At 47.1% G+C, this 18,414-nt stretch overlaps 1 protein-coding gene across 4 annotated transcripts in view; it reads left to right on the top strand.

Annotated features, from left to right (window-relative positions):
* LOC106569298 (disabled homolog 1) overlaps positions 1–18,414 on the top strand; it is a 129,192-nt gene that overhangs the window by 6,339 nt on the left and 104,439 nt on the right. The gene's annotated exons all lie outside the window — the stretch shown is intronic.

Genomic DNA, 18,414 nt, shown 5'->3' with positions numbered 1-18,414 from the left:
TTCTCTTCTCATTTGTTAAATACATAATACATTATTACTTACTGCTCTTCCGACTGCTCTTAATTGACAAGCACTTAACCATTTAGTAAACCTATATATTTTATACTAGTTTGTCTACTACAGATTTTGAGAACAACATATTGAAAATGTATGTTTGTAAAGTAGAAACACATAAAGTATAATATACTGTATACTGCAATGTACTATGATGACTATTATGATTTTACTTCACAGTAAGTTTGAAAAAATCTGATTTTGACCAGAGCAGATCATGTACTGTATGTCATGCATTAAGACTCAATTGACTAAACATTCATCCAAAATTAAGTTGCTGGGGTCTTTTTGATGGGGTCACACACTGATTTACTAAAATGTTATTGGCCAATACAGTACTGTAATACCATAATATATACCATTTACATAGCAGACGTTTTTATGCTAAGTGACAACAGTTAGTCCACACATTTGCGTTTCTGACACCAGTGGGAATCGAACCCACAACTCTGGTGTTGCTAGTGCCATGCTCTTACTAACTGAGTGATACAGGACCACTACAATATATAATAAGTACAATAAAATACTGAAAAATACAATGCATGAATATAATACAGGTGGAAGATGTATGATTGCCATCCCCATGAGAGTACTACCGTCCTTCAGGTCATGGATGAGGCATACAATGTCTTCAATCCAGACCTATATCAGGCTTGGATTTGCCATGTCAAAAGGTTTTTCCTCAGGGGCATGAACAATGAAGACATTTACTGTGATTTTGATGAGAACCTGTGGCCAAATGCTCAAGACAGGCTTGATGCCAACTAGTCCCTGCTTAACCTGATGTTTCTAATAATATAATACCTGCCACGTTACAAGTGTTACCAGTTTTGTACAAAGTTTTGAAAATTCACCACATACAGAGCCTTCAGAAAGTATTCAGACCCCTTGACTTTTTCCACATTTTGTTAGGTTACAGCCTTATTCTAAAATGTATTAAATAGTCCCGTCCCCCCCCCCCATCAATCTACATACAATACCCCAGGTTTTTAGAAATGTTTTAGAAATGTTTGAAATTTATAAAAAAATTTAAACAGAAATATCACATTTACATAAGTATTCAGACCCTTTACTCAGTACTTTGTTGAAGCACCATTGGCAGCGATTACACCCTCGAGTCTTCTTGGGTATGACGCTACAAGCTTGGCACACCTGTATTTGGGGAGTTTCTCCCTTTCTTCTCTGCAGATCCTCTCAAGCTCTGTCAGGTTGGATGAAAAGCGTTGCTGCACAGCTATTTTCAGGTCTCAACAGAGTTGTTCGATCAGGTTCAAGTCCGGGCTCTGGCTGGGCCACTCAAGGACATTCAGAGACTTTTCTCGAAGCCACTCCTGCATTGTCTTGGCTGTGTGCTTAGGGTCATTGTCCTGTTGGAAGGTGAACCTTTGCCCTAGTCTGAGGTCTCGAGCACTCTGGAGCAGGTTTTCATCAAGGATCTCTCTGTACTTTGCTCCATTCATCTTCGCCTCGATCTTGACTAGTCTGCCAGTCCCTGCCACTGAAAAACATCCCCACAGCATGATGCTGCCACCACCATGCTTCACCATAGGGATGGTGCCAGGTTTCCTTCAGACATGACACTCGGCATTCAAGCCAAAGAGTTCCATCTTGGTTTCATCAGACCAGAGAATCTTGTTTCTCATGGTCTGAGGGTCTTAAGGTGCCTTTTGACAAACTCCAAGCGGGCTGTCATGTGCCTTTTACTGAGGAGTGGCTTCCGTCTGGCCGCTACCATAAAGGTGGAGTGCAGCAGAGATGGTTGTCCTTCTGGAAGGTTCTCCCATCTCCACAGAGGTTCTCTAGAGCTCTGTCAGAGTGACAATCGGGTTCTTGGTCACCTCCCTGACCAAGGCCCTTCTCCCCCGATTGCTCAGTTTGGCCGGGCGGCCAGATCTAGGAAGAGTTGGTGTTTGCTCTGACATGCACTGTCAACTGTGGTTACCTTATATAGACAGCTGTGTGCCTTTCGTAATCATGTCCAATCAATTGAATTTACCACAGGTGGACTCTAATCAAGTTGTAGAAACATCTCAGGGATGATCAATGGAAACAGAATGCACCTGAGCTCTTTTTTGAGTCTCATAGCAAAGGTTCTGAATACTTATGTAAATAAGGTATTTCTGTTTTTTATTCTAAAAACCTGTTTTCGCTTTGTCATTATGGGGTATTGTGTGTAGATTGCTGAGGATTTGTATTTATTTAATCCATTTTAGAATAAGGCTGTAACGTAACAACATTTGGAAAAAGTCAAGTGGTCTGAATACTTGCTGAAGGCACTGTACTTGTGAAAATAGCACCAAAGCGATTGAAAAAAAACTGTATTTGTCACGTTCGTCGTAAGGATGGGACCAAAACGCAGCGAAGAAAACCAAAACTTAATCAAAAACAACGACGAAAAATAGTCCTGTGAGGCACACAGCTACACACGGAACATCTACCCACAAAAACCCATGGAAAAACACCCCTACTAAATAGGACCTTCAATTAGAGGCAACGAGGAACAGCTGCCTCCAATTGAAGGTCAACCCAATAAACTAAACATAGAAATAGAAAAACTAGAACGAACATAGAAATATACTAACATAGAACATTAACCAAAAAACCCCGAAACACATTAAACAAACACCCCCTGCCACGCCCTGACCAAACTACAATAACAAACAACCCCTTTTACTGGTCAGGACGTGACAGTACCCCCCCCCTAAAGGTGCAGACCCCAGATGAACCTCAAACAAAAAAACACAAAAATAAACACAAAAACAAAAATAATCCCAAACTAAAGGGAGGGAAGGGAGGGTGGCCACCATCACCGACGGTTCTTGTGCTACACCCCCCCAATCCTCCTACTATGGAGGTGGCTCAGGCTCCGGCTTTAGTCCCCAACCTAACCTGTCCACCCCCGCTGAAGGCTCGGGGCTAAGGCGCGTCGCTGGAGACCTCAAGCTGATGCGCGTCGCTGGAGACCTCGGGCTGATGCGCGTCGCTGGAGACCTCGGGCTGATGCGCGTCGCTGGAGACCTCGGGCTGCAGGGTGACTCTGGCTGCGCCGGTTCCGGAATGGAGGGCGACTCTGGCTGCGCCGGTTCCGGACTGGAGGGCGACTCTGGCTGCGCCGGTTCCGGACTGGAGGGCGACTCTGGCTGCGCCGGTTCCGGACTGGATGCCGTCTCTGTCTGTTCCGGACTGTGGGCCGTCTCTGTCGGTTCCGGACTGTGGGCCGTCTCTGTCGGTTCCGGTCTGTGGGCCGTCTCTGTCGGTTCCGGACTGTGGGCCGTCTCTGTCGGTTCCGGACTGTGGGCCGTCTCTGTCAGTTCCGGACTGTGGGCCGTCTCTGTCGGTTCCGACTGTGGGCCGTCTCTGCCGGCTCCGGACTGTGGGCCGTCTCTGCAGGCTCCGGACTGTGGGCCGTCTCTGTAGGCTCCGGACTGTGGGCCATCTCTGCAGGCTCCGGACTGTGGGCCGTCTCTGCAGGCTCCGGACTGTAGGACATCGCCGGAAGCACTAGACGGGGAACTGTCGCCGGAAGCTCTGGACAGGGCACTGTCGCCGGAAGCTCTAGACGGGGAACTGTCGTCGGAAGCTCTAGACGGGGAACTGTCGTCGGAAGCTCTAGACGGGGAACTGTCGTCAGAAGCTCTGGACGGGGACTGCGCACTGAAGGCCTGATGCGTGGGGCTGGCTTTGGAGGCGCCAGACTATTTTCACGCACCTTAAGGCTAGTGCTTGGAGCAGAAACAGGACGTACTGGACTGGGCTGACGCACTGGAGGCCTGGTGCGTGGTGCTGGCTTTGGAGGCGCCAGACTAGAGACACGCACCTCAGGGCTAGTGCGAGGAGCAGGAACAGGGTACACCGGGCCATGAACAAGCACTGGAGGTCTGGAGCGCACAGCCTGCACCACCCGTCCTGGCTGGGTAGTCACAGTAGCCCTGCACGGGTGGAGTGCTGGCACAGGGCGAACTGGGCTGTGCAAAGGCCTGATGGCTGCTGTGCGTAGAGCAGGCGCAGGCGCAGGGTAGCCTGGGCCTAGGAGACGCACTGGTGGCCAGATGTGCTGCGCAGGCATACTCCTACCTGGCTGGATGCCCACTCTAGCACGGCACTTGCGAGGGGCTGGGATCGCTCGCACCGGACTGTGCGTGCCTATGGGCGAGATCGTGCGCACTTCCGCATAGACCGGCGCTCTTCTCCCTGCCAAACGCTCCCCATAACAAGCACGGGGAGTTGGCTCAGGTCTATTGCCTGACCTAGCCACACTCCCCGGGTGCCCCCCCAAAAAATGTTCTTGGGGGTGCCTCTCGGGTTTGCCAATCGGCGCGTATAATGCCTCGTAACGGCGCCGCTCCGCCTTGGCTGCCTCCAGCTCCTCCTTAGGACGTCGGTATTCCCCAGCCTGGTGCCATGGTCCTGCCCCATCCAGAATCTCCTCCCAGGTCCATGACTCTGTATAGTCCTCCTGTTGCTGCTTCCTCCGCTGCTTGGTCCTTTGGTGGTGGGTAATTCTGTCACGTTCGTCGTAAGGATGGGACCAAAACACAGTGGGAATGTGTATACTCATCTTCTTTAATACGACGAAAACCAAAACGAACACTTAATCAAAAACAACGACGAAAAACAGTCCTGTGAGGCACACAGCTACACACGGAACAACTACCCACAAAAACCAATGGAAAAACACCCCTACTAAATAGGACCTTCAATTAGAGGCAACGAGGAACAGCTGCCTCCAATTGAAGGTCAACCCAATAAACTAAACATAGAAATAGAAAAACTAGAACGAACATAGAAATATACTAACATAGAACATTAACCAAAAAACCCCGAAACACATTAAACAAACACCCCCTGCCACGCCCTGACCAAACTACAATAACAAACAACCCCTTTTACTGGTCAGGACGTGACAGTAATGAAATGCCTTGTTTACACCACTCTGTTTTCTCAAATGCGTGGGTTTAATTCGGCCAGAATTCATTGTTGAGTGGCCTTATCTGTGGAGCAGAACCAGTTTTCCATACAGCTGCTGAGGTCAGATCCAGAGGGATAGGACCTACTCTCTCCTATATGATTCTAATGTGTGTGTGTGTGTGTGTGTGTGTGTGTGTGTGTGTGTGTGTGTGTGTGTGTGTGTGTGTGTGTGTGTGTGTGTGTGTGTGTGTGTGTGTGTGTGTGTGTGTCGGTGTGTGTGTGTCGGTGTGTCGGTGTGCGTGTATGCGTGTGTGTGTGTGTGGTAGAGATGTCCTCTGTAGGAGAGGTTTAACCCCATGCAAAGAGAACCATCCTACCCTGGCTAGCTACATAATATTGGCAGAAGGAGCACAATAGCACAGTGTTGCATCGTCAGTCACATCATGCCTCTGACATGATGTCATTGTTCTGCCCCACTTTGTCTGATTCCAGCTCTTCTACATTACTTAAACTCTCCTCTACAGAACTCGTTGTCAACATGTTACGTTAGACAATCATATTTTAAAGCAGGGTTTTCGCTACTGGTCTTGCTGTGCAGACTTTTGTTTAACCATTGCTAAGACAATATGAATAGTTTCATTCCAAAACTCTATATATACATTTTCAGAAATGTTGGTAATTTAGCTTTTATTGTTAAAAAAAATCATGAAAGAGATTGGTGTGTTTTTTCACTATCCAATGCTGGCATGGGTTGTTTAAAATCTATCACTTGATGGTTTCATTTCAGAGAGACAAATAATAATGTTTTGTTGCAGAACGCTGTATATCCACCTCACTCTCAGAGAAGTATGTAGTACTGCTAGGCTTTACACAGTCAAATGTGACAAATAACTACATTTCTTTTAAAGAACTGTACAAATGATACATTTGTGACATCAATATTTTACAAATTCTATACAGTAATATTTTACATTTGAGTCATTTAGCAGATGCTCTTATCCAGAGCGACTTACAGTAAGTGCATTCATCTTATGACAACCACATATCACAGTCAAATATACAGGATACAAACATTCCATTCCACCTAAACAATGGATATATAGCGTTTTGCAAAAAAACACAAAATCTATTAATAAAAAAATCTGAGAACAGTAATATTTTACACACACATGAAGGTACCCATAAGCTATAATTTCTAATTAAAAAGAATTGTAGATATAGTGTTTTGGGAAAAAAATCCTCATATTCTAAATATTCACAAAGCATCTCAGAGTAGGAGTGCTGCTCTATGATCCTTCCTGTCCATATAGTCCATATAATTGTATTCATTATTATCTAAAAGACAACTGATCCTAGATCAGGACTGTTACCCTGAGAGTTGTAAATTCACAGCCAAGTCTTGAGAATTGGAGACCCTTGTTCTGAAGACTTAAAAGTCTTTACTGTACCATGAGCATCCCATATCCCATAGCATCCCAAGCTGACAAGGTACAAATCTGTCGTTCTGCCCCTGAACAAGGCAGTTAACCCACTGTTCCTAAGCCGTCATTGAAAATAAGAATTTGTTCTTAACTGACTCGCCTAGTTAAAGAAAGGTAAAAATGTAATTAAAAAGAAATATCTGGTCGTAGATAACTTTTCATATATTACTAAAGGGGCTAGCCAACCAAGCAATATGTGAGTTCATGACCTTGGCGGTTGGCATTGTAGCGACGGCAAGAATATTTCACTTATCATTAGCAGCATGATTAACTGCCAATGGGCTGTGGTGTGGTTATACCCCTAGCTAATCTCCTGAGTGTGATAACATATGAGATGACAACAGTTTCACACCCAGCTTCACACCTCCCTCCCAGCCTCCCGCCGTGGCGGCTCCATTCGTTGTGGTGCGGCGTGGTGCTTCGCGGCCTAATCACTCATGTGAGATTAATGAGCAACATTGAGGAGACGTTGAGGTGTGTTGGGAGCACACCTAATTACTATAGCTGACAGACTGCACTGCAATAAGAGGGATAGGCGAACATGAAGGAGAGAGTCTGTGTGTGTCTGTGTGTGTGTGTGTGTGTGTGTGTGTGTGGCGTGTGCGTGAAGGAGACCGTCATCACCACCACCACATCAATATCTGGCAGGTAGTTAGTGAACGTGGTTAAGAAATACCAGCCTGCCCTCTGGGCAATGAGGTCAGGTACTGTAAATGTACAACCTTGATTGATATTTGATTGAGTTGTCTGTGAACGTGAATTCAATTTGAAGCCAACCAAACCTTGAAATAATTTTTAATTGAAACCTGGGTTAATTTAAGACAAGAACAATGTTTTGTTTCTTGACTGCATGATTGTCTGTGTTTACTGGAACTGCTCTCTTAGAAAAGAGGTCTTTGGCCTCATCATTGGGACTTCCGGGTTAAACGTGTCACACTCATTCCATGGAGGGCTGAGTGTCCGCGGTTTTCGCTCCTCCCTTGGACTTGATTGATGAATTAAGGTCACTAATTAGTAAGGAACTCCCCTCACCTGGTTGTCTAGAGCTTAATTGAAAGGAAAAAACTAAAACCTGCAGACACCCGGGCCTTCGTGGAATGAGTTTGACATCCCTGCTTAACGGTGTATGTTGATGGCTTTTGGCTAATTCAGTCTAAAAGCCACGTTGTTGCAACGTGATGACGTTGATAATGAGGCATGGTGAAATAACGTTGACACAATGTTTGACTCAACCAATGTTTCCCTGGTGGCTATGTAAAGCATGTTCCAAATGATAACCTTTCAGATGACCTTTCAGATGACCTTTCAGATGACCTTTCAGTTAGTCAACAGGGCAGACTGCCTGGCAATGCCAATGGTTTTTCCCAGTCACTTTGTGCATCAAGACTGTTAGTTATTTTTCGTCTCACAGAAGCGGTTTGTTAATTAAGGTGTTTGACCTTCAAACCACATGACTACAATACTCTACAATCAAGATGTTTTTGTATTAAAATGTATTAAAGCCATATTAAATAACTCTGTCATGACAAAATATTGTGGTCACAGTTGAGTTGACATAGTGTTGGCTCAGCTCATACATGTTTTATTGTATCAATGACCCTTTTGCAATTATGGGAGACATCTCTCAGCTGTTTATTTACTGTTGTTCAAAGATAAACACAGAGATGGAAAAATAACCTTTAATAGTTTCATTAATTACTAGCTGCATGAAATAATGACCACACTGAGCTACTCTGTCTTCTTTTGTAAAGTTCAAAGGAAACTTCCCTCAACTCTCTGTTCATAACTAGGAGAGAGAGAGAGAGAGAGAGAGAGAGAGAGAGAGAGAGAGAGAGGATGATTTCGATGGAGAAAGGCTGGTACAAAAATACAGAGAAAATGAGAAAGAGAGAGAAAGGGAGAGACAGAAAGACAGAGAGAGAGAGAGAGAGAGAGAGAGAGAGATGATTTCGATGGAGAAAGGCTGGTACAAAAATACAGAGAAAATGAGAAAGAGAGAGAAAGGGAGAGACAGAAAGACAGAGAGAGAGAGAGAGAGAGAGAGAGAGAGAGAGAGAGAGAGAGAGAGAGAGAGAGAGAGAGAGAGGGAGGAAAAGGGACTCAGAGCCAGAGAGATGTGTTGTCTTGGTTGAATACGAGGTGGTTGTGTTCCTCCAGGCCTCCTCTCCTGGAGCCGGCCCAGTTCTCGCCCACTGAATGTGCTAAATAGGCTGTTTGAACACACTGTTTAGACACTGAGACATAGCACAATAACAGAACAAATCAACAGTGAATTAAAGACTCCTCAGGGAAGCCATAGAGAGACATCGAAGGGGGTTGCAGCTTCCTACTGCCCAATTACTCATCCTAGGCTACCTTGGTCCAGCCTCTCCTCACACAGACTAACGCACAGCAGCATGCACACTGCCTGTATTTCTAGACATTAGGAGTCACGTTAGGAGACCAGACCTATAGAATGAGACATTTTACATTTTACTCATTTAGCAGACACTCTTAACCATAATTGTTTGTGTAAGTCGCTGTGGATAAGTGCCTTGCTCAAGGGCACAACAACAGATTTTTCACCTAGTCAGCTGGGTGAACCAGTGACCTTTCGGTTACTGTCCCAACGGTCTTAACCGACAAGCTGAGACTTGACATGAAGAACGATAGAAGACTTATAGAGCATATAATGTAGATGTACATGAATAAGTGGGAATTGTCTTTTCTTTTGATCTCTGTAATTTGCTTGGTTTATTACTGTCGCCAAAGCAAGGTAGTTGCTACACTCATTCCTAAGCATAAATATGTCTTTGATGATACAATGGCATAGCATCAATCTCAGCAATATACAGCTATTGAATATAGTTCAAAGAAACCTTAGTAAGACTCATATCTTCTATGATTTATGTGTGGATGCTGTATGTTTTCTTATTTATGTCACATCCCAGACTTGAAGTTCCCTCTTCTCCCTATTAAATGCGGCGCTTTGTGCTGGAAGCTGAGCTGATAAACTGGCTAATGTAGGAGCGTTTTAGAGGGCAGGCCCTCTCTAACCCTGTGCCCACCCATTCCTGGCCCTGTTGAAGCTGTGGCGAACTGCTCCAAGGTTTATTTTGACATAAATTCGCATGGCAAAGAAGCAACTGTGCTGGCAAATACTAATTTAGTTTACCAGCTGTATCCAGTGAACCTGAAGTGATCAGGAGGCAAATTAGTATACTGCTGCAACGCATCACATGAACAGAAGAGAACAGTATGTTTCTTTCACTTTCTCCCTCATTCCTCTTTCTCTTCTCCCTCATTTCTCCCTAATTCCTTTTTCTCTTCTCCCCACACTTTGACCGTTGTGTCTTTTCAGTGGCTAGGCCCAGAGCTCTTCCATCATGTCAGGAATGAGGTTAACTAATGGAGCATGAAGGGGCAGCCTGATATCAGATGCCGTCAGTCCTCTCGGAAGGCCAGACAGACGGTTCAATCAGAAATCTATATTTTTTTGACTGTCTTTGGCTCTATCCAGCACTATGAAAATGACTGTCTCTCTAATCAGTTTCACTGTTAACACCTGGGTTTACATAGTAATGTAACGGCTGTCGTGAGAGAGAGTAGACCAAGGTGCAGCGGAGTTAGTGTTCATCATTGAATATTTAATAGCAGAAAGAACACTATACAAAAATAAGAAAAAACCGACAGCTAAACAGTCCTGTCAGGTGCAAAACACTAACAGAAACAATTACCCACAAAACCCAAAGGAAAAACATGCTCCTTATGTGTGACTCCCAATCAGCAACAACGAACTTCAGCTGTGCCTGATTGGGAGCCACACACGGCCCAAAACAAAGAAATACAAAAAACCTAGAAAACGAACATAGAACGCCCACCCAATGTAACACCCTGGCCTAACCAAAATAAAGAAGAAAAAACCCCTCTCTATGGCCAGGGCGTTACAGTACCCCCCCGCCCAAGGTGCGGACTCCGGCCGCAAAACCTGACACTGAAGGGGAGGGTCCGGGTGGGCCTTCTTACGGCGGCAGCTCAGGTGCGGGACGTGGCCTCTGCTCCACCCTCGGCGTCGCCCTCTTAGGTGGCGCACCTGGCCACGCCGAAGGTCTGGTGGGCGACCCTGACTGCGCCCGGCTGGCGGGCAGTGATGGTTGCGCCCGGCTGGCGGGCGACCCTGGTTGCGCCCGGCTGGCGGCGATGGCTGCGCCCGGCTGGCGGGCGACCCTGGTTGCGCCCGGCTGGCGGGCGTTCCTGGCTGCGCCCAGCTGGCGGGCGTCCCTGGCGGCTCCAGCGGCACTGACTCAGGATTTACCAGGCTGAGGAGACAAGCAAGAGGCCTGGCCCTAGGCACAGGCACAGGACTCACCGGGCTGGCGGGCGGCTCTGACTGCTCCGGACAGGCGGGCGGCTCTGGCGGCTCCGGACAGGCGGGCGGCTCTGGCGGCTCCGGACAGGCGGGCGGCTCTGGCGGCTCCGGACTGGCGGGCGGCTCTGGCGGCTCCGGACTGGCGGACGGCTCTGGCGGCTCTGGACTGGCGAGACCCACTGGAGGCCTAGTCCTAGGAGGCGGCACAGGACGGACCAGGATGGGGAGACCCACTGGAGGCCTGGTCCGAGGAGGCGGCACAGGCTTAACCAAGATGGGGAGACCCACTGGAGGCCTAGTCCTGGGAGGTGGCACAGGACGGACCAGGATGGGGAGACCCACTGGAGGCCTGGTCCGAGGAGGAGGCACAGGCCTAACCAGGATGGGGAGACCCACTGGAGGCCTAGTCCTCGGAGGTGGCACAGGACGGACCAGGCTGGAGAGATCCACTGGAGGCCTGGTCCGAGGAGGTGGCACAGGACGGACCAGGCTAGAGAGATCCACTGGAGGCCTGGTCCGAGGAGGAGGCACAGGATAAACTGGGCTGTGGGGGAGCACTGGAGTTCTAGACTTGATGCTCTTTACCCATACTCCAGGCTGAATGCCCACTTTGGCCCGGCACGGGGGGAGAGCAGGCATTGGGCGAACTGGGCCCTCCCAGCACTCCGGAGACACAGTGTGCAGCGCCGGCGCAGGATAACCTGGACCGAGGAGGCGCACTGGAGACCAGACGCGCTGAGCTGGCACCATCCGCCCTGGCTCGATGCCCACTCTCGCATGGCACTTGCGGGGGGCTGGAATGTAGCGCATCGGGCTATGCACGCGCACTGGAGACACCGTGCGCTCCACAGCATAACACGGTGCCTTACCAGTACCACGCTGCTTCCGGTAAGCACGGGGAGTTGGCTCAGGTCTACCGCCTGACTCCGCCAATCTCCCCGTGTGCCCCCCCAAAAAAATGTATTGGGGCTGCCTCCCGTGTCCGTCGCTCTCCCTTGACAGGTTGTTGCAGTGGTCAAATAATTGATCCCATGTCCAGTCAATCCTGGACTCCAACACCTCCAGCGACCAGGATGCCATGACTTCCCGAGCGCGCTGTTTCCTATAGTCCTCCTTGTGCTGCTTCTTCCTCCGCTGCTTGGTCCGTTTTTGGTGGGTAATTCTGTAACGGCTGTCGTGAGAGAGAGTAGACCAAGGTGCAGCGGAGTTAGTGTTCATCATTGAATATTTAATAGCAGAAAGAACACTATACAAAAATAAGAAAAAACCAACAGCCAAACAGTCCTGTCAGGTGCAAAACACTAACAGAAACAATTACCCACAAAACCCAAAGGAAAAACATGCTCCTTATGTGTGACTCCCAATCAGCAACAACGAACTTCAGCTGTGCCTGATTAGGAGCCACACACGGCCCAAAACAAAGAAATACAAAAAACCTAGAAAACGAACATAGAACACCCTGGCCTAACCAAAATAAAGAACAAAAAACCCCTCTCTATGGCCAGGGCGTTACAAGTAATTGTTTTCCTTACATTAGGCACTGGGGTGCGTCTGATTATCGGTATAATGTTTTTGGAACTATTCCATTGGTTTTATAATGCCAGGCAAGCCAACTGCAGTACACCTAGTATTTGAGAGAAAACAGAAGTAATAATTACATTTATGGGCCCATAATGATCTAGTAAATACTTGGAAACTACCTGGTAACAAAGTACATCATTATAAGCGAATTGTATTACCAATTTAATTCAATAGTAATTTAAAGTAGGCCTAAATAGGCTACCAGAAAATACCGAAAAACCATTTCCACCAAGGCCTTGCACTGTAAAACCTTTTTGTTTGGGCTCACAGATGTAATAACACAATTAATTGGTAGCCTGGAAACAGTGATACATTGAAGTGTAACCTCAAAGACCGCTGTGTGGCTCATATAGAGCGGTTAACCAATTATAAGTAGCTAATTATCTATCCACCAGCAGCAAATTATGTCTTATCTCATAATGGAGGGCTATCAAGCACTTGATAGGACACCAGAGACCAGAGACTATCATTCATTGTGAGAGCTTGATAACAATGGATGAATCCATAGAGGTAACGCCTCCTGAAATGTGTCAAGCCCAAAGAAGAAACCTTGTAAAAACACTCATATTTTAGAACATATTAGGCCTTGAAGTACTGTAGAGAGTACATGGTCGCTGTTGGCTGGGACCAACCTAGGTGACACGAGGTAAAACAGCAGGGTAAGTCTCGCAGGCGCCGGGCTGGCGCTGCAGCTCGCTCAGGCAGGTTGTGACACTCCTGTCCCCATCCATAAGCTGGGGGGCGTTTTGTAACAAAGATGACCGGTGCTAGTTGCCAAAGCCAGTCTGTCAAACAAACGGACCCACCACCCCCAGGCCACGCCAGCCTTGGCAACACAAAAACCCACACAGATGATCTTGGGACAGGCCGGGCCTGCTAGTCGACAGACGGCACACACACAGGCTGGTTCTAGAGGTGTAATAGGTCGTAGCCGGTGATGGATGACCGTTTGACCTCTGTTACCCATCTGTCAGATAGCTGGGGACTAGTCGTAACATCCCAGCCTGATATTACACTGAGATTGTGTTTTAAATGCTGCCTCAATTAACAAATACAGGTCAACTGGAAATAGAATGACATGATGTTGGCTTATATTCACACCTATCAGAAGTTCTGTTTATGACTATTGATGCTGGTTAACATGACTGACGTACTGTACACATAAAGGAAGCTTTAATGTCATGATGGAGATTGAATTTAATATTTCATATTAAACGTATTTATTTATAAAGCAGTTTTTGATGGGATTTGAGTTTTTCCTTTGGTGAAATTCAGAACATCAATTGTGTTTGACATGTGTCAGTATCAGGGGATACAGGCAGTCACAGATAAACATCAAAATGTAAAGATCTGAAGTGAAACCTAACTTGTCGTTTGATTACTATGTATGTCCAGGGAGCTGGTTAAAGATCATTTAATATCTCACCGTGTTGGCAACATCTAAAAAATGGAATCAAAAGAATGTTAAATCAGTTCCAATGTTAATGGAAAAATGAAGTAATATTATAATACTGCATGTGTCGTATTGAATGTCCCGGGGATAATCCTTTTCTTGTCTTTGCAAAAACATACTCTGAGCACATCACATCGTACTCCATTTATGCCGTATGACAGGTTATATATACCTGATACCCAAGGGCTCTGGCTTTGCCATGCAGAGGTGTGTGACTGACTCCCTCCACAAAAATCAATAGCTTACTCAGTGATTGATGTTCTCAGTGATAAGAGGAGAGAGTTGTCATATTTCATCAGGCTTCCTTCCTCACACGGCAAGAGGCTGTATTTGTTAGCTAATCCCGTTACGACGGCAGCACCAGATGTTTTGACTGGAGAAGGGGAGGGGGACAGTCGGGGCAGGGGTGGGGGCGGACTATCCCCTGAGAATGATTTCATTTTTGAAAATATGTTTTACTTAAATCAGCCCCCTGAAATCTCTCTCTCTCTCTCCCTCTCGCTCTCCTCGTCTCCTAAACTGAGTAGAGACACGAGTATGGAGGTGTAGAATAAACGGAAGTGAAATTGACTGACTTCAAAAAGGAAATGTTCGCTCAATCCCTCACACTAGAAACATGAGAAATATAAATGAGCTGAATGAATAAATAAAGTCTCCAGGCTTTGACAGACTGACTCTTAACAGCTCAGAATGAGAGGAGAAGCTGTGATGAACACACACACCAACGCATGACACTCCATCACTCATTAACTCTGACCCAAATCATTAGAGACACTGGAAGCTGTTAAAACACAGAGCAGATTGTGTGTGTGTGTGTGTGTGTGTGTGTGTGTGTGTGTGTGTGTGTGTGTGTGTGTGTGTGTGTGTGTTTTTGAAAGAGTGGTTTGTGTGTGTGCGCGTACGTGTGCGTTTGTGTGTTGGTGCGTGCGTGAATGTGTGCATAAATGTGTGTGACCTACATACCACTGGTTTACAAAAGCTGTCATACATCACATTAAATCACTCTTCCGTCATCTAACTAATACAATGAGGCATATCACAATGAAAATTACATTACGATAAGGTTCTTTGTGACATGGAGGGAAAATGCCTTCCCTTGTCTTCTCTGACACTTGGAGGGTTTTGTCTGAGAAGTACTTATCTGAGAAGTACAGTTGAAGTCGGAAGTTTACAGACACTTAGGTTGGAGTCATTAAAACTCATTTTTCAAACACTCCACAAATTTCTTGTTAACAAACTATAGTTTTGGCAAGTCGGTTAGAACATCTACTTTGTGCATGACACAAGTCATTTTTCCAACAATTGTTTACAGACAGATTATTTCACTTATAATTCACTGTTTCACAATTCCAGTGGGTCAGAATTTTACATACACTAAGTTGACTGTGCCTTTAAACAGCTTGGAAAAATACCAAAAATGATGTCATGGCTTTAGAAGCTTCTGATAAGCTAATTGACATCATTTGAGTCAAATGAAGGTGTACCTGAAGGTGTAATTGTAGACCTCCACAAGTCTGGTTCATCTTTGGGAGCAATTTCCAAATGCCTGAAGGTACCATGTTCATCTGTATCAACAATAGTACGCAAGTATAAACACCATGGGACCACACAGCCGTCATAACGCTCAGGAAGGAGACGCGTTCTGTCTCCTAGAGATGAACGTACTTTGGTGCGAAAAGTGCAAATCAATCCCAGAACAACAGCAAAGGACCTTGTGAAGATGCTGGAGGAAACAGGTACAAAAGTGTCTATTTCCACAGTAAAACGAGTCCTATATCGACATAACCTGAAAGGCTGCTCAGCAAGGAAGATGCCACTGCTCCAAAACTGCCATAAAAAAGCAAGACTACGGTTTGCAACTACACATGGGGACAAAGATTGTACTTTTTGGAGGAATGCCCTCTGGTCTGATGAAACAAAAATATAACTGTTTGGCCATAATGACCATTGTTATGTTTGGAGGAAAAAGGGGGAGGCTTGCAAGCTGAAGAACACCATCCCAACCGTGAAGCACGGGGGTGGCAGCATCATGTTGTAGGGGTGCTTTGTTGCAGGAGAGACTGGTGCACTTCACAAAATAGATGGCATCATGAGGAAGGAAAATTATGTGGATATATTGAAGCAACATCTCGAGACATCAGTCAGGAAGTTAAAGCTTGGTGGCAAATGGGTCTTTGAAATGGACAATGACCCCAAGCACACTTCCAAAGTTGTGGCAAAATGGCTTAACGACAACAAAGTCAAGGTATTGGAGTGGCCATCACAAAGCCCTTACCTCAATCCTATGGAAAACTTGTGGGCAGAACTGAAAAAGCGTGTGTGAGCAAGGAGGCCTACAAACCTGACTCAGTTACTCCAGCTCTGTCAGGAGGAATTGGCCAAAATTAACCCAACTTATTGTGGGAAGCTTGTGGAAGGCTACCCGAAACGTTTGACCCAAGTTTAACAATTTAAAGGCAATGCTACCAAATACTAATTGAGTGTATGTAAATGTCTGACCCACTGGGAATGTGATGAAAGAAATAAAAGCTGAAATAAATAATTCTCTCTACTATTATTCTGACATTTCACATTCTTAAAATAAAGTGGTGATCCTAACTGACCTAAGACAGGGACATTTTACTAGAATTAAATGTTAGGAATTGTGAAAAACGGATTTTAAATGTATTTGGCTAAGGTGTATGTAAACTTCCGACTTCAATTGTACATGACATTATCTGCCTCATAAGCGGACTTGAATCATTCCCCTGGTGAAATGCTCGCAGGACGACAGTGAAACTGTAACGGTCGTCGTACGTCATAGACCAAGGCGCAGCGGGTTGAGTGCTCATCTTAACTTTATTAGAACACGTAACAAACAAAACAAGAAAACGATCGAACGAACAGTGTTGCAGGCTAACACACAGCAGTACAACAACAACTTCCCACAAAGGGACAGGTGAAAACAGGGCTACTTAAGTATGACTCTCAATCAGCAACAACGATGTACAGCTGTTCCTGATTGAGAGCCATACCAGGCCAACAAAGAAATACACAACATAGAAAAACACAGAAAAACATAGAAATACAAAACAAGAACATTACCCAAAAACCCCGGAACACATAAATCAAACACCCCTCTTACATAAATACATATCCTATTAAACCCCGAACCACAAAAAACAAATACCCCCTGCCACGTCCTGACCAAACTACAATAACCAATAACCCCTTATACTGGTCAGGACGTGACAGTACCCCCAAAGGTGCAGACCCCGGATGCACCTCACACAAAAATAAACACAAAATAAACCCCCCAAACTAAAGGGAGGGAAGGGAGGGTGGCTGCCGTCACCGACGGTTCCCGTGCTACACCCCCCCTCCCCAATCCTCCTACTGTGGAGGTGGCTCAGGCTCTGGCCTTAGTCCACCACCTAACCTGTCCACCCCCGCTGAATACCTCTGGCTGAGGCACGTCGCTGTAGACCTCGGGCTGAAGCACTTCGCTGTAGACCTCAGGCAGAAGGACGATTCTGGGAGCTCCGGACTGTAGGACGACTCTGGGAGCTCCGGACTGTAGGGCGACTCTGGGAGCTCCGGACTGTGGGCCGTCTCACTCGGTTCCGGACTGTGGGCCGTCTCTCTTGGTTCCGGACTGTGGGCCATCTCTATACGGGGCACTGAAGGACGATTCTGGGAGCGCCGGACTGTGGGGCGACTCTGGGAGCTCCGGACTGTAGGGCGACTCTGAGAGCTCCGGACTGTAGGCCCCTGTAGGTCACCTGGTTCCGGACTGTAGGCCGTCTCACTCGGTTCCGGACTGTGGGCCGTCTCTCTTGGTTCCGGACTGTGGGCCATCTCTAGACGGGGCACTGTCGCCGGACACTCTGGACGTGGCACTGTCGCCGGACACTCTGGACGTGGCACTGTCATCGGACACTCTGGACGGGGTACTGTCGTTGGAAGCTCTGGACGGGGTACTGCCGGAAGCTCTGGACGGGGTACTGTCGTCGGAAGCTCTGGACGGGGTACTGTCGTCAGAAGCTCTGGACGGGGTACTGTCGTTGGAAGCTCTGGACAGGGACTGCGCACTGAAAGCCTGATGCGTGGGGCTGGTAGTGGAGGTACCAGACTGGAGACACGCACCTCAGGGCTAGTGCGGGGAGCAGGAACAGGACGAGTTGGACTCGGCTGACGCACTGGAGGCCTGGTGCGTGGTGCTGGCTTTGGATGTGCCAGACTGGAAACACGCACCTCAGGGCTAGTGTGAGGAGCAGGAACAGGACGAGTTGGACTGGGCTGACGCACTGGAGGCCTGGTGCGTGGTGCTGACTTAGGAGACGCCAGACTGGATACACGCACCTCAGGGTTAGTGCGAGGAGCGGGAACAGGATACACTGGGCCGTGAAGGCGCACAGGCGGTCTTGAGCGCAGTACTGGCACCACCCTTACTGGCTGGATGCCCGCTTCCCCCTGGCAAATGCGGGGCGCTGGCACCGCGCACACTGGCCTGTGAATGCTCGGCCTCGACGCCGTGTGCATCACCCCATAGCACTGGGCCTGACCAGTAACAAGCTGCCTCCGATAAGCACGGGGAGTTGGCTTGGGGC

This window comes from Salmo salar, chromosome ssa14 (genome assembly GCF_905237065.1).
Source record: "Salmo salar chromosome ssa14, Ssal_v3.1, whole genome shotgun sequence".
NCBI lineage: Eukaryota > Metazoa > Chordata > Actinopteri > Salmoniformes > Salmonidae > Salmo > Salmo salar.
This window is presented reverse-complemented; position numbering and strand designations above follow the sequence as displayed.